Source organism: Phasianus colchicus, chromosome 11, assembly GCF_987193195.1.
Source record: "Phasianus colchicus chromosome 11, bPhaCol1.hap1.1, whole genome shotgun sequence".
NCBI lineage: Eukaryota > Metazoa > Chordata > Aves > Galliformes > Phasianidae > Phasianus > Phasianus colchicus.
In genome coordinates this window covers 20,903,081-20,919,309 of record NC_143446.1, presented here as the reverse complement: position 1 = coordinate 20,919,309, position 16,229 = coordinate 20,903,081, and the positions used below count along the sequence as shown (strand labels likewise).

The 16,229-nt window shown below is 44.9% G+C and overlaps 1 long non-coding RNA gene across 5 annotated transcripts; it reads right to left on the bottom strand.

Moving 5' to 3' along the window:
* Positions 1-3,233: 3,233 nt before the first annotated feature.
* LOC149916488 (uncharacterized) lies at positions 3,234-5,817 on the bottom strand. Of its 5 annotated transcripts, none has more exons than XR_016469951.1 (5): positions 5,652-5,817; positions 5,029-5,124; positions 4,378-4,448; positions 4,104-4,277; positions 3,234-3,547 (listed from the first exon to the last, which is right to left on the bottom strand). It is a non-coding gene; the product is annotated as an uncharacterized LOC149916488 (long non-coding RNA). The 5 variants fall into 5 exon arrangements; XR_016469950.1 differs by lacking the exon at positions 5,652-5,817 and adding an exon at positions 5,351-5,454; XR_016469947.1 differs by lacking the exon at positions 5,652-5,817 and having other exon boundaries at positions 5,029-5,243.
* Between the last annotated feature and the right edge of the window lie 10,412 nt (positions 5,818-16,229).

Sequence of the window (16,229 nt, the reverse complement as noted above, 5' to 3'; positions counted from 1 at the left end):
ATGCCACCACAGACATCAGAACAGAGACCAAAGAGAATGCTGCAGGAAATAACTAGGCACAGAGGAGAGGCAAGGTGAACGCACAAGGAAGAGAACGGACAGCCTGTAAGGCACGCTGAAATGCAGAAATGAACTCCGGGTACCCTACCTTGTGTCTTACTAAGTAATGGGTAAACATTGCCCTTACCTCTTGGGCAGATTATTACCGTCAGCAAAGTTGGCTTCCAGGGCATCGCAGGAAATGCAGATTTCTGTTCCTGGCTGTTCTCATGAAGAGCCACAGATCACTCTGTGCAGTTTTTACGGCGCTCAGGAGCACCACAGCTCTCCGCTGCCACCTGTTGGACACAATACAGTAATGAAGGCACTATCCCACACATGCGGGGGCTGCACCCTGTGCACACTGCTCTAATGATGTCACAAAGGAGCATTAGGGATAAAATTAATGCTATTTGTTGGCTTGAATTGTTAAACTAACTACAACTTCTTTTCTGCACTACGATTGGGACGAAGGTTAATTTGACAGAAAACAAGGGGTGTTATTTTTATTGCTGCATTTCGGGTTAGAGACATTTTTTTTTACATCAGGCTAAGGGTTAGGTTTACAGATGCATTGCAGGTTAATGTAATTATCATTAGAGTTCCCATTAAGCTAGGGGTTCAGGTCAAGATCAAAATTAACGCTGCCTCCCAGCCAATCCCAGAGAGCCAAAGGCAAAGGCGTGCCAAACTCCCAGGACAAGCAAAGGGAAATCTGAGGTAAAGGCAAAGCAAACAGCTAAGGCTAAGGGAAGGGCAAAAGCAAGGAAAATACCCAGTGAAAAGCTATGGTGAGGGCAAGGAGAGCACAGCAGGGAAGGCCAACGGCAAAGGCCAAGAAAACACAGCAAGAAACACCAAAACAGAAGGCCAAGAGAACATGGCAAGAAATGCCTAGGCAAGAGCTAAGAGAACATGGCAAGAAATGCCAAAACAGGAGGCCGAGAGGACGTGGCAGGGAACGCCAGGACAAGCGGCCAAAGAGAACATGGCAAAGAAAGCCAATACAGAAGGCCAAGAGAAGGTGGCTGGGTAGGCCAAAACAGGAGGCCAAGGAGAATGCCACAGGGAAGGGAACGCCAAACAGGACGCCGAGGAGGACATCACAGGGAACGCCCGGGCAAGGGCTATGAGATGGCAGGAAGTGCCGAGGACAACGGCCAAGAGAACATGGCAAGAAATACCAAAACAGAAGGCTAAGAGAACACAGCAGTAAATGCCTAGGCAAGGGCTAAGAGAACATGGCAGGAAGTGCCAAAACAGGAAGCCAAGAGGATGTGGCAGGGAACTCCAGAACAAGTGGCCAGAGAGAACATGGCAAAGAAAGCCCATGCAGAAGGCCAAGAGAAGGTGGCTGGGTAGGCCAAAACAGGAGGCCAAGGAGAATGCCACAGGGAACGCCAAAACAGGACACCGAGGAGGATGTCACAGGGAACGCCCAGGCAATGGCTATGAGATGGCAGGAAATGCTGAGGACAACGGCCAAGAGAACATGGCAAGAAACACCAAAACCAAACGCTGAAGAGAATGCAGCAAAGAAAGCTAAGTACAATGGCCACGACAATGGGGCACAGAACACCAAAACAGGACAGCAAGAAAATGCAGTAGATAATATCTAGGGTAAAGAGAAGGAGAACACTGCAGTGAAAGGCCAGAGACAAATAGAATGTGGGAAGAAAAGGACAGGCAGCCTTTGGGGTACCCTAAAATGCAATAAAGAGCTCCGGGAGTGCTACATTGTACCACGCTACATAATGGGTAAACATTGGTGTGCATACGCTGCCCTTACCTGCTGGGCAGACAATTACCAGTCAGCAAAGTGGGATTCTGGGGCATCCCAGGAAATCCAGCTTTCTGTTTCTAGCTGTTCTCATGAAGATTCACACATCTCTCCATGCAGACGTTACAGCACCTGGGAGAACCACAGCTCCCAGTAATGCTGCACAGTAACGAAAGCACTACCCTGCATACATCGGGGGGCTGCACTCTGTGCATGATGCTGCTCAACAGCAGCACAGTAGCTGAGAACAACACACAAGAAAAGGCTCAAATACCCAACAACACTTTTGCTTCCATCTCCTCTGATAACTGCTCATTATATACAGCCCTCACCTTTGGCTGTGCAGGTGGGGATTGAGAAAGCAATGCCACCCCCACCAACAACCTCCCTGCCCCACACTGAGAGTCAAGATAAGGTTTGGGATCACCTGAGGAACCTGAACATCCAGGAGTCTATGGGTCCCAATGAAATGCATCCCAGAGTCACGATGGTATTCGCTGATGCAGTCAACAAGCCATTCTCAACGGTATTTGAGAAGTTGTGGCAGTCAGGTGAAATCCCTGGTGAGTAGAAAAAAGGCAACAGCACACCTGTTATTATGGATAAAAAGGATGACTCTGGGAACTATCAACATGTCAGTCTCACCTCTGTGCTGTGAATGATCGCAGAGCAGATCCTCCTGGAAGTGACTCCAAGGCACATGTTCCAGTGCATCACCACCCTGAGTGAAAAACTTTCTCCTAATATCCAACCTAAACCTCTCCTGTCTTAGTTTAAAACTACTCCCCCTTGTCCTATCCTGATCCACCCTCATAAACAGCTGTTTCCCCTCCTGTTTATCCACTCCCTCAAGTACTGGAAGGCCACAATGAGGTCTCTCCAGAGCCTTCTCTTCTCCAGTCTAAACAAGCCCAGTTCCCTCAACCTTTCCTCATAGGAGAGGTGCTCCAGGCCTCTGATCATCTTAGTGCCCTCCTCTGGACCCACTCCGAGAGTTCCAAGTCCTTCCTGTGCTGGGGGCTCCAGGCCTGGACGCAGTTAAGCAGATGGTGCCTCATGAGAGCCGAGTAGAGGGGGAAAAGAAAAAAAAAAAAAAAAAAATCACCTCCCTCTCTCTGCTGGCTGTTCTTCTTTTAATGCAGCCCAGGATATAGTTGTCTTTCCAGGATGCAAGTGCACACTGCTAGCTCATGTCCAGCTTCTTATCCACTGGGATCCACACGTCCTTCTCTTCAGGGCTGCTCTCAAGCGGTTCTTTGCCGAGTTTGTATAAACATCTGGGATTGCCTCTTCATCAGTAACATTGACAGTGGGGGCCAAGTGCACCCTAATGACACCGAGCTGTGGGGTGCAGTGACACACCAGAGGGATGGGACACCATCCAGAGAGACCTCAACACGCTGAGTAGTGGGCACTCAGCAATGTACCTTCCCAGCCCAGAAAGCTAACTGTATGCTGGGTTCCACCCAAAGATGCGTGGTCAGTAGGCAAAGGGAGATGATCCTGCCCCTCTGCCCTATGCTGGTGAGGCCTCACCTGGAGTGCTGTGTCTGGATTTGGATGGCTGCAGTGTAGGATACAGACATAGAGCTGTTCGAGTACATCCAGAGAATAGCCACAAATATGAACCGAGGGATGGAATGCCTTTCCTATGAAGAGAGAAAATTGGGGCTGTTCAGCCTGGAGAAGTGAAGGCTCTGAGGTGACCTGGTAACAGCCTTTCAATACCTAAAGAGAAGAAAGAGAAAAAATTTAGGTTAGATATAAAGAAAATCTTGTGAGGGTGGTGACAGAGTGGAACAGGTTACTCAGACACATGATGGATGCCTTGTCCCTTCCAAGGTGAGGCTGGGCCAGGTTCTGGGCAACCTGATCTAGCTGTATCACAGAGCCTCTCTGGACCAGTCCCAGTATTCAGCAGACCAGGGACCTCACTTCATCACACTGTTGGGAACCAGAGCTGTAGAGCTATTGAATGGGGGACAGGGGATGGAAGGAAGAGGGATGGGGGTTTGGGTGTCATAGAGATTAGGAAACTAATAGGATCTCCAGACAATTAGGATGGAGATATCTGGGGTGATGCTGAGTACAGTGGTCCAAAAGAGGACAATCCTTGGCCTTCTATAAAGATGAAGTAAGATCTGCTGTTCAAACAGAAAGGACTGTAGGATCCCAAGGTGGTCAGTCACAATGTGCTCTGAGAACAATGCCTGGGGATCCATTACCATTGACAAATTTTTAAGGGAGATATGGGAGAGAACCAGACAAAATAGGAACAGAATACCTGTTATCACTAAGCTCGAGTGGTGCAGACCATATTAAGCACAGTGAGGATGAAGCAGATGGCCACTACGTTCTGGGAGTGTTCTTCAGGTCCTGGCCGAAGCACCTCACTCTATCATCAGCCGTGTAGTGCAGCAGGCTGGGAGAATAGACCCCATGGAGAAAGGTGAGCCGCCTGCAACCCATTTGATCCCTAAGTGAGCTTCCCACAGCCATTAGAAACCTGCCTGCATACAAGCTAGTGCACAAACACGGGGCTTGGAATGCTCTGTTACCTGCTCAGTAGATCTCAGAGTGCTTACACCCCTGATGAGACAAACTCCAGCAATCCCTAAACCCCATCAAGCTAAAAAAAAAAATGAGATCAGCTGATTTATTACATGTAAGGGTGCACAGAATGCCTTTAAACAACTTTGTATGCTTGGAAGCAGTGCATAACACTCTTAACTACAGTCATGAAATGGGATGATAGAGGTGTACACAAACCATGTTTGGAGCCCCAGGTTTGAGATCATGCTGTAAGAACCATGAAATGGTGAACACAGGTGGAACCAGAAGATAACAAGCTCAGAAATATTTGCTTAAAAGACCTGGAGAATGAAGAACCTCTTTATGGAAAAGGATGTTAGCTCTGGGCATTCCCACAACACCAATGCTCAGTCAGCTAACCAGCATTATCCTGAGGCTGATTGAAGCATTCCAGAAATGAGGGAGCAATGAAAGAAAGAAACATGTGTCAGTCCTTCAATCACCATATCAGAGAAAGGGAGATAACACCTTCATCTCCATTAGAGAAGAAAAAAGGGCATTGTGATGACAAACATGCAAATACAGTTGCTCTAATCCAGTTTGGGATCCCCCCAAAAAGGTGGAGCTCACAGCCCTGAAATAAAGAAGGAATTACATGCCCCGTTCCAAATACTCACCCCACTCTCCCAGGGAAGCTGCCGCCAGGATGCTGCACCTATGGCTGCCAGGCCTTAAATGTAGTCAGGATACCCCCAGAAGGGGATATCACAGCCCTGAAATAAAAAAAAGAATAAGTTACCCCATTCCAAGGATGAACACTCAGCCCACACTGCCAAGGAAGCAGTCTCCAGGTAGAGATGCTGCCCTTGTGGCTTCCACCCCTTAAAATGTGGTCAGGACACTAGAGGAGAAAAAAAAAAAAAAAAAAAAAAAAAAAAAGAGAGAGAGAGAGAGAGAGAGAGAGAGATATTACAGCCCTGAAATAAAGAAACCACTTACCCCCTTCTCAAGAACCAACACTTGCCCATGCTCCACAGGAGACAGTCTACAGAGATAAACGCTGTCCTTACAGGTGCCAGCACTTAAATGTGGTCAGGATGCCCCCAAAATGGGAAAAAAATCACAGCCCTGAAATAAGAAGGAATCACTCGCCCTTTCTCAAGGACCAGACCTCGCCCCACACTCCCAAAGAGACAGTCGCCAAAGATAGATACCACGTTTAAGGCTGTCAGCCCTTAAGTGGGGGCGAGATCTACCAAAAAAAGGAAAGATTGCAACCCTGAAATAAAGAATCACTCACTCTGTTCTAAGGGTTCACTCCATGCTCTAAAGGAAACATTCACCAGGTACAATAGCTGCTCATCCTGCTGCCAGACCTTAAGTGTGGTCAGGAACCCCCCAGAAAGGGAGATTACAATCCAACAATGAAGAAAGAATCAGTTACCCTATTCCAACAACAATCACCCCACACCACAGAGGAAGCAGTCTCCATGGAGAGATGCTGCCCTTATGGTTTCCACCCCTTGAAAGCGGTCAAGATGCCAAAAAAAGGGAAAGATGGCGGCAACATCAGTAACAAGGCACGGCGGCAACATCAGTAACAAGGCACGGCGGCAACATCAGTAACAAGGCACGGCGGCAACATCAGTAACAAGGCACGGCGGCAACATCAGTAACAAGGCACGGCGGCAACATCAGTAACAAGGCACGGCGGCAACATCAGTAACAAGGCACGGCGGCAACATCAGTAACAAGGCACGGCGGCAACATCAGTAACAAGGCACGGCGGCAACATCAGTAACAAGGCACGGCGGCAACATCAGTAACAAGGCACGGCGGCAACATCAGTAACAAGGCACGGCGGCAACATCAGTAACAAGGCACGGCGGCAACATCAGTAACAAGGCACGGCGGCAACATCAGTAACAAGGCACGGCGGCAACATCAGTAACAAGGCACGGCGGCAACATCAGTAACAAGGCACGGCGGCAACATCAGTAACAAGGCACGGCGGCAACATCAGTAACAAGGCACGGCGGCAACAATCAGTAACAAGGCACGGCGGCAACAATCAGTAACACATGAATCACTCACCACTTTCCAAAGGTCTGCACTCACTCCCAAGGAGACAACCCCCAGGTAGAGATGCTGCCCTTACTGTTCCCAGCCCTTAAATGTGGTCAGGGAGGGGGTGGAGCCAAGGTCAGCCCTATCCGGTCCCATAGGTGAATTGCTTCCACCTGTGCTCACAGGGCTGGCTACACCCTTCACCAGGTGCTCAATCACTGCTTCTGGCTGTGACCTAACTGTTCCCATAAGGTCTGAAGCAAAAAAAAAAAAAAGACTAGTAACAAGCTGGCGATTGGATCTGCCTGTCTGGCAAGGGGAGTTTTATCAGTGGATGAGCAACAATGGCACGCATATTTTGATTCAAGTCTGTCCTCAAAGGCAATTGGTAAAATTGCCTGACTTTCTAAAATTGGTGACTCTGCTGGTGACACTGGGGTGACATTGGGCTAGGATGATGTGGGGGGGTGATGCTGAGGGGTGATGTTGGAATATCATGGGGGGACATCAGGGAGTGATGTTGGAGTGATATTGTTGGGGGGAATGTAGTGGAAACCCTAAGTTGTGGCTTGAAACAATAATTGAGAAAGGACAAACCAGAGGAGCTCAGGTGCACGAAACGCACCTGAGTGATGAAAGGGGTGGATCCTGGCTCCACCCCCTCCCAGGCCTCATTTAAGTGTTGTCAGCAGGAATGAGCAGCTTTTGCTAGAGGTCCCTGCTTGCTTGAGGTCTTCTAAAGTTAAGCAGATTTTGTTCCTTGTTTTTGTGTTTACAGCTGCTGTGTTTAAGCAAGTCCTCACTTATTGCAACCTAGTACTTGCTTTTTTGCTATTGTTGTTGCATTTTCCATCATGTTGCAGCATTACAGGAGATAATTATTGGTGGGGGTGATGTTGGGGTTTTTTTGAGTAGTATTGTTGGAGTGAAGCTGGTAGGTTACATTGCGATGACTAGGATGGTGTTGGAGTTTCACTGGGGGGTGACATAAGGGAGTGATATTGGGGTTACACTGTTGGGGTGACACTGGTGGGGGCACACTGGTGTGACACTGGGGTGAAACTGGGTTGAGGTTGTGCAGTGATGCTGTAGGGTGATGTTAGAGTATCTCTGGGGGATAAGATGAAGGAGTGACGTTGTTGGGGGGGGGGTGACATTATTGAGGTGATGCTGGGAGGGAAGTGAGGGAGGAATCAGGAAATGACGTTGGGGTGATGTTGTTGGGGTGACAAGGGAGAGACGTTGGGTGGTGATGTTGGGGTATCACTTGGGGTAACATCAAGGAGTGACATTGCTGGGGTGACATTACTAGGAAGGATATTGGGCTATCCCTACCCTAGAGGGGTTTCAACAGGGAGTGACGCTGCGGTGATGTTTGGAAGTGATACTGGGGAGTGCTGGTGGGGTGTGGCTGGGATTGACATCAGGAAGTGAAGCTGGGGGGGTGACACTGGAGTGAAATTGGGATGATACAGGGATGATATTAGGGGGTGACACTGGGGGTGATGTTGGGGTATCACTGGAGGAAGTGATGTTGGGTTGATGTCGGGGAATGAAGTTGTGGGTTGATGTTGGGGTATTACTACGGTTTAACATCAAGGAGTGATGTTTTGGGGGGATGTGGGGGTGACGCTGGGGTGATGTTAAGAGTGACGTTGGGGGAGACATTACTGGGGTGAAATTGTTGGGGTGACACTGGGTTTATTTTGGGGAATGACATTGAGAGGTAATGAGTATGACTGGAGGTGACATCAGGGGGTGATACTGGGGGAACGTTGTTGGGGTGATACAAGGAATGACACTGGGGTGGCACTGCTGTGACAGTGGGGTGATATTAGGGAGTAATGTTGGGGGGATGAGGTTGGGTTATTGCTGGGGGAGGGTTCAACAGGGGGGTGACACTGGGGTGATGTTGTAGTATTACTGGGGGCTGACATTGGGGATACTGGAGAATGATTCTGGTGTGTCATTCTAGTGACAAGAGTGATGTTGGGGCTTTTCTGGAGGGAGTGACATCAGGGAGTGAGTGCTGGGTGGTGATGTTGTTGGGGTGTTATGTTGGGGATCTAAAGGCCCCTGACTGAAGAATGATCCTGGAATTGAATAAGGTATTTTGGCAGTTTTAAGGGAGTTGATATTTGTGGCTGTGGCTGCAAATGTTTTGTGGAGAGAACTATCCTTGGTATTTGGTCTTGTTCTTGCAAAGACTTGTTTTGCAAGTTGATGTTCCACTTGGGCTCTGTATCACACGCTGGCCGCATGGGTACAGCATGCAAGCGGAACAAACCCTACAGACCCTGGGGAGAATGAAAGCAGGAGAAAGCACGGAAGTGCACTTTGAAGTGGGGGATGCCGTGCTGGTGCTGCCAATCGAATCTACTGCTGGCATGTTCCTTCTCTCTCCTCTTCGGTGACTTGCCATCTCTCAAGGGTCAGATAGTAATAGCACACCTGCTTAGGGAGATTCTGCTTCCCACTTAATGGAATTATCTAACATTTCAGAGAGCAACACTGGAGGAAGTGACACTGCGGTTGTGGTGGAGTGATGTTGGGATATCAATAGGGTTGACATCAGCAAGTAGCACTGGGGTGACATCATTGGGGGTGATGTTGGAGTACCACTGGGATTTAACATGAATGACTGATGGTGGGGTGAGAGCGTTGGGGTGACACTGGGGGATGACAATGTTGGAGTGATACTGAGGGTTGATAGTGTGGTGATGTTGGGGGGTGACATTGTTGGGTTGATGCTGGTGGGTGATTTTGGGATGACAGGGGGGTGATATTAAGGAATTACGCTGGGGGAGTGATGCTGGAGCATCCTTGGGGGGTGACATTGGGGTGTTGGGGCTGATGTTTGGGGTCAAATAGGCAGGGTTTGGGAGTAGAGTTTGGGGGAAAATAGTAAGGATTTGGGGCTGATACTTGGGATGAAATAATGAGGTTTTGGGAGCTCAATTTGGGGTGAATTAGCAAGGACTTGAACCTGGAGTTTGGCGTGAAATACTGATGGTTTGGGGCTGGAGTATGAGGTGAAATGGGCTTTGGAGCCTATTCGGATGGCAGTTTTCAATGTAAAAAACATGTTCTTTACAGTTTCCTTGCAGGAAGAGGATAAAGAAACTCTGCTTTCACGCAGGAGGGGATACAATATACCTTCAGCAGACTCCCACTATTGCTCCAGCCACCTCACTGAACTTTGACAGAAAGTTTCACTGCCTTAGAATGTGAAATTGTATCCATGTGTAGATATTTTAATTGCAGGCACATACCCTGGAAAGGTGGGGGAAGTGGCCAGCAGCACTAGATGACTCAGAAATTGAGATTCCACCTGCAAACTGTCAGGGACTAAGTAAAGAAGTAAAATTTTAAGGCAGCAAAGACCAGCAAAATTGTGCAGACTTGACTGAACCAAAGTGAAGATATGTGAACTAGTGTGAACAGAAGTGAAGCCGTGCAAAATTTTACAAAACCATGTGAACTTCATGGAACCTCAGTGAAGACCAGTGATCCTGTAAAGTCTTCAGTGAACCAGGGCGGACTTCTGCAAAGCCCAGTGAAGACCCACAAACCTGTACAAAGATACCATGAATTTGCACAGACAATACAAGTTAACCAAGTGAAAACCCACAAAATTGGGCATCCTTCGGTTTATTTGGGTTTGGAATTCTGGCAATGCAACCCAACTGGATAAGTCCCTTGTAGACTGGTAGTATTTTCTTCACAAATAATGAAATCTGAATCAGTAGGACATTGTTCATGCCCTATTACCTGACTCTTACCTTCTCCTCCCCTGGTTTCTCATTGCCTGAGTACTTCAGGTTCACAAAAGACGAAAATTAAGAAAAAAAGAAAGAAAAGAAAATAAGGGGAAAAGAAAAAGAAAAAAGGGAAAAGGAAAGAGTAAAAAAAAGATGTAGAAAAAGAAATAGAAAAAGAATAATAAGAGGAAATAGAAAAGGAAATAATTAGAATTATAAAAAGAAAAATTATTAGAAAAAAAAAGAATTAGAACAGGAATAGGAAAAAGACAAAATAATTGGAATTAGGAAAATAAATAGAAAACGAATTGGAAATAAACTAGAAGAAGAATTGGGAAAGGCTGTGGAAAAAACTGGAATTAGGAAAAAAAGAACTGAAATTAGAATTACAAAAAGATAAAGGAAAAGAAAACTAATTAAGGAAAACAATTAAGAATTAGAAAAAGATAAAGAGTAAAAGAATGAAAAAGAATTAGAAAGAGTAAGAAATAGAAAAGAAACAAGAAAAAGGAAAAGAGAATTCTAATTATAAAAATTATTAGAATTAGAAACAGAAAAAGAAAATAATTAGAATTAGAAAATGAAAGAGAAAAATAATTAGAAAAAGAAAAATGAAGAATTAGGATTAGAATTGGAAAAAGAAAAAAATGGAAAAAGAATTGGGAAATGAGAAAAAAATTAAAAAATATATTAGAAAAAGAATTGGAAAAAGAACTAGAATTAGAAAATGAAAAAAGAGTGAAAAAATAAAAAAACCATTGGAAAACGAGTGAGAAAAAGTCTAGAAAAAGATAAAAATAGAACTATGAAAAATAAAAGAATTAAAAAAAGAAAAGAATTAGAAAAAATAGAATTAGAGAGAAAAACAAGAATATGGAAAAGAAAATGAAAAGAAAAGGAATTGGACAAAAAAGAACAGAGAAAATAAATGGAAAATAAAATAGATGAAGAATTGGAAACAGAACTGGAAATGGAATCAAAACTGAAAAAAGAATTGGAAAATGAAAAAGAAGAGAAAGGAAACAAAAGCACTAGAGCAAGAGAAAGAATATGAAAAGGAATTAGAAAAAGAAAAACCAATGGATAAAGAAAAAGAATTAGAATGATAATTGGAAAAGGAAAAAGAACTGCAAAAACTGAAAATGCAAAAAGAAAAACCTGGAAACAAAAATAATTAGAAAAAGATTGAGAAAAATAAAATGAATTAGAAAAAGGAAAAATATAAAGAAAAAAAAAAGAAAAATATCAAGAATTACAATGAGAAGTAGAAAAAGATTTAGAATCAGAAAAAGAAAAGAAACTGATTCAGGAAAAGGACAGAAAAAATCGAAAACAAATTTAAAAAAAGAATCAGAAAAGAATTAGAAAATGTAAAAGAAAAAAACTGAAATAGAGAAAATGAAAAGGATGTGGATTGGGGAAAAGATTTGGAATGGGGAAAAGAAAAAGAACTACAATTAGAAAAAGAGTTGGAGTTAGAAAAAAATGAAATAGAAAAAAGAAAAAAAAGAGTTGGAAAAAGAATTAGAGAAAGAAAAAAACAAGGAGTAGAATAAGAATTAGAAAAAGAATTTGAGAAGTCATTAGAAAAGGAAAAAAGAAAATGAAACAAGTATTAGAAAAAAACAAAGTATTATAAAAAGAAAACGAAGAATTAAAGTTAGAATGAGAAGTGGTAAAAGGAAACGAAAAGGAATTGGAAAAAGAAAAACAATGAAAAAAAGGAAATTTAGAAAAAAACCTAGACAAATAATTAGAATTAGACAAAGAAATAGGAAAAAAATGGAAAATTATCCAGAAAAAGAGAACGCAAGAACTACAATTAGAAAAAGAACTGGGATTCAAAAAAGAAAAAAAAGGAAATAGAAAAAGGAAAAAGACTTGCAACAGGAAAAAGAAATAGGAAAAGAATTAGAAAAAAAAAATAGAAAAACAAAATAGATTAGAAACAGGAAAGAAAAAAACAGATTTAGAAAGAGAAAAAGAGAGATTTAGAAAAAGGAATGGAAAAATAATTGGTAAAGGAAAAAGAAATGGAATGAGAATTGGAATGGGAATTGTAATATGATGAAGAAAAAAATATGGAAAGGAATATGACAAAGAAAAGGAACATAATGAAGAAAAAGAAAGAAAATTGGAAACGGAAACAGAATTGGAAACAGAATTAGCAAAAGAAAGAATTAGAGGAATAGAAAAAGAATTCAAAACAAAAAAGAATTGGAAAAAGACTTGAGAAAATAAATTAGAAAGAAAAATAAAAGGAAGTAGAAAAGGATATAAAAGAATTAGAAAATGAAAAGGAGAAAAAAGAAAAAGGTAAAAAGGAAAAGAAAGGGAAAAAACAAATTAGAAAATTATTCAGAAACAGCAATGAAAAAAATACAAGGAACTGGAAAAGGAATCAGAGAAAAGGAAAGCATTACAATTAGAAAGCGAATTAGAAAATGAAAATAAATTAGAAAAAGGGGGGGAAATAAAAAAAAAAAACCGAAAGAGAACTGGAAAAGAAGAAGTTAACTCTAGAAACCCCAAGTCATACATGGCCCTCACTGGAAGCCTGTTTTGGAGCCTACCTCTTCTTTTTGCATCTCACTTGGTCAAAGCAAAGCAGTCAGCATTTGGGTCGCTGTAGCTCCAATGAGGCACAGATTGACAACATGAAACACTAGAAAAGAGAAACAAGAAACACTGCATAACGGCAAGAAATGATATTGAACCCAAAAAGAAAAGAACAAACCCATGTTTGGAAGGAGTGACAGAAGCTGCAGACATCCCATTGGTAATTGGGAGCCTAAGCCAGCTACTGTGGACGTGATGAGTGTTGGTCAAGCTAGAGTTGAACTCCATCAGGGTACGTTTGGACTTTGTGAGCCCTAGAAGACAAGGAGAGAGAAGGAACCAGGCGGCGGATGTGAGAGGCAGTGCCAGTGGAGCATCCCTTCAAGTGACACTTCTCCTGTCTCACCCAGGACAGCTTCTCTCCTGTTTTTTTTTCTTCTCAGGGTCTGCATGCTTTGTTTTGTTGGCACACCGCATCTGCCTGGCCAGAGAGAGATATGGAGACCAAGTGGAACACTTGCTTGTAAGTATATGGTGGGGAAGATGGTGTAAAATAAGAACTGTATTCTGTACCTACTAAATGTCATACACAAAGCCAACATAATACAGCATTCTCAACAGAGGAGCTTTTATTTGAAACAATGGACTGGAAACAGCTGTGGCACAAGGTGCTTTCAGTTGTCACACAACACAGTCTGCCTGAGGGCAATTCCTGCCATACACTGTAACCTTGTGAGACACTTCTGTTTCTATCAGTTTTCTGGCAGGATGCTCAGTGTGCTGCCTGCCGATGACTTTTGGCCAGAGTAATCATCCCAATAATCAGCTCTTTGAGTAAGGGACCACAGGGCACAGTAGTTGCCAGTGGTGGTCCCCAGTAACCCTCTGATTCCTTTTCAATCAACAGGATCTGATCTCCCACTGTTAGTGGCACTTTCCACACATACTGATTTCCTAGGTGTGTAACCAAAATCCTTCCTTTATTTGGCTAGTTCTGTAGCAGAATAGGGAGACCTTCTCTATACAAACATCAGAATACCCACTTTCAGTCTCTTCATACGCATGCCCAGTTTCTATCGGAAGGCAGAGAAGGATCACCAGGTTTTCTGATTTGTCTTTGTAATCAATTCCTGCAAGGACTGAATAATTTGGGTTTCTGCCGTGTGCTGTTCATTGTGGATCTCTACGGCAGCAGTAAGAGCAGCTCCTGGAACTGCACAAGTGATTGATTTTCCCTTTTCCTCCACCATACGAGTTTGCTTGTGGAGGGAATCTATATGATCCACAACTCCCTCTAAGTTGGGCCAATTATTCTGTGCCCAATTCATCTCCATGGGGGAGAATTTGGCACCATGCTTTTCTAAGAGGTCAAGGAGCGGATTCCTGCCCTCATTCCTTTTTTTTCTTAATTTCCTTTTTTTTTTTAAATGATCATGACTCAAAATGAGGAGCAATCTCCTTGGGGGGGCAAACACATACTTTCAAAGTCTCAACAATTTACTCCTTACACCCCCAAAGTGTACACACATACTCTCTTCTACCCATAGGACACTTGCTGCTACCACCTGGACACATTCAGGCCAACCTCGAGATACAGGGTCTAGTGCTTTGGACAAATATGCAATAGGCTTTCTCTAAGATATTTATAAGCATAGTTGGAAATAGCCAAATAATTTTCCAGGACAGTATCTCTGATCTTTATATCTATCCTTATTTGTAATGGTGGGCCTCCTGCAAGCAGGAGTGGACACAGGAAACGGCATGATATCTTTTATCCCCTACTGCCCTTATCTCTTTCTCCCCGGCTCCTCACTGGCTGAGTACTGCAGGTTCACACTCTTTCGCAACGCTTCACTAATCGTACCAATACCAAGTAAACACAAATCCTTACCACCCAACCACAAATATCTTAATTGGTCGACTGCCTTCTAACAACTGCTTTCTTAACAAACATCTGGTCGTAACTTTTGGATGTCTGCTTTACAACATAGACATAACCTCTTAACTGCTTCATTACCCCCCAGCATTTGTGCCCTTTGCACTGGGTCATTGTTCAGGTCATCCGTCTGTCCTTGCTTAGAGATAAGCTTGGAAGGAGGACAGAGGGCAGTATCTTGGAGCCTGCCTACGGCATCCTAACGTTCCCACAGAGTGGGACAGTTCTGCTTTGTGTAAAGGCCCCGACTCCTTGAGAGTTTGTTCAATGGACTTCACTTCTGCTGGCCTAATGAACAACCTTACAGTACGTTTCCCAGATCAGAATACTATACCCACATTGTTTAGAACATTTAAAGTCTGTTGCAGCTTTGGGAGAAAGAATTGGTCACGTAATTCGGTAACTATGTCTCTAAAATATGTTACCTATATGCATATGGTAATCTTCCTGTCCACGTCAGCTATTTCTAAGGATATGTGACAGCTTCATTCTTTAGATCAATTGCCCTTTTTCAATGTTCAGTGCAGAAACAACACTTTCACTTTCCACAGTATACGGTATTCTTACTTTGCACATCAGCTATTTCTAAGGACGTGCTACAGCTCACTTCTTTAGATCAACTGCCCCTTTCAATATCCAATGCAGAAACACCACTTTCACTTTCCACAGCATTTACCAGAACCACAGAACGGCAGGGGGGCTGAAAAGGACCACAACGATCATCCAGCTCCCCAGAACCCCCACACCCCCTCGCAGCCGCCTACAGCCTCAGATCTCGCTAGATCCCCCCCGTCGCCTCCCTGCAGCTTCCTGGAGCCCCGCACGGCCCCTCTCCCCGTCCCGGGACCGTTCTCCCGCACACCTCCGGCACAGCTGTCCTCAGCACTCGCTCCCGTCGCGCCGCGGCTTCCCTCTCGGTGCTGCCCGGACAGCTCCGGCTGCCGCCGCGCTGTCCTGCGGGGCGGCCCAGGCGGCAGGAGCGGCGCTCTGCGAGGAGAGCCGCGCCTCCGACAGCCGGCTCCCAACGCTCGCTCCCGCGCACGGCGGCTCGGCCAACGGCAGCCGGCAGAGCTACCGCGGACCAAGGAGACCCCGGGGGCGGGGCGGCGCCGCCGCTGCCCAATCAGAGGCAGGGGGCGGGGCAAGGGAGATGCTGCTCAAGGTGAGCTCCTCCTGCCGCAGCGTGATGAGGACAGGTCTGCACGGCCAGCTCGTATGTCGGGAGCCAGGAATGGACACGGCAGGAGGAGAGAGGCGTTAGGGAGCAGCCGAGGCTTCGAAATGCATCAAAAAGCCCTGAAAAGCATCACAAAGCCACAGCCAGGAAGCTCGGGATTATCATGAGCAGCATCCAGGATGCTAAACATCATTTGCTACCATACCAGATGGTAGCTGAGCTCTCGCTGCAGACATCCCAAAGCCAGACAGAATGGGAACAAACCCAGAGCTCTGCTGCGCGCACCCCACAGCCATCGCGTTGCAAGCTGGAGCGCCTTGCTCTTCGTTGCATTCGTCCCAGTCTCTGTGAATGAAGACTCGGAAGGCAGTCAAGGCG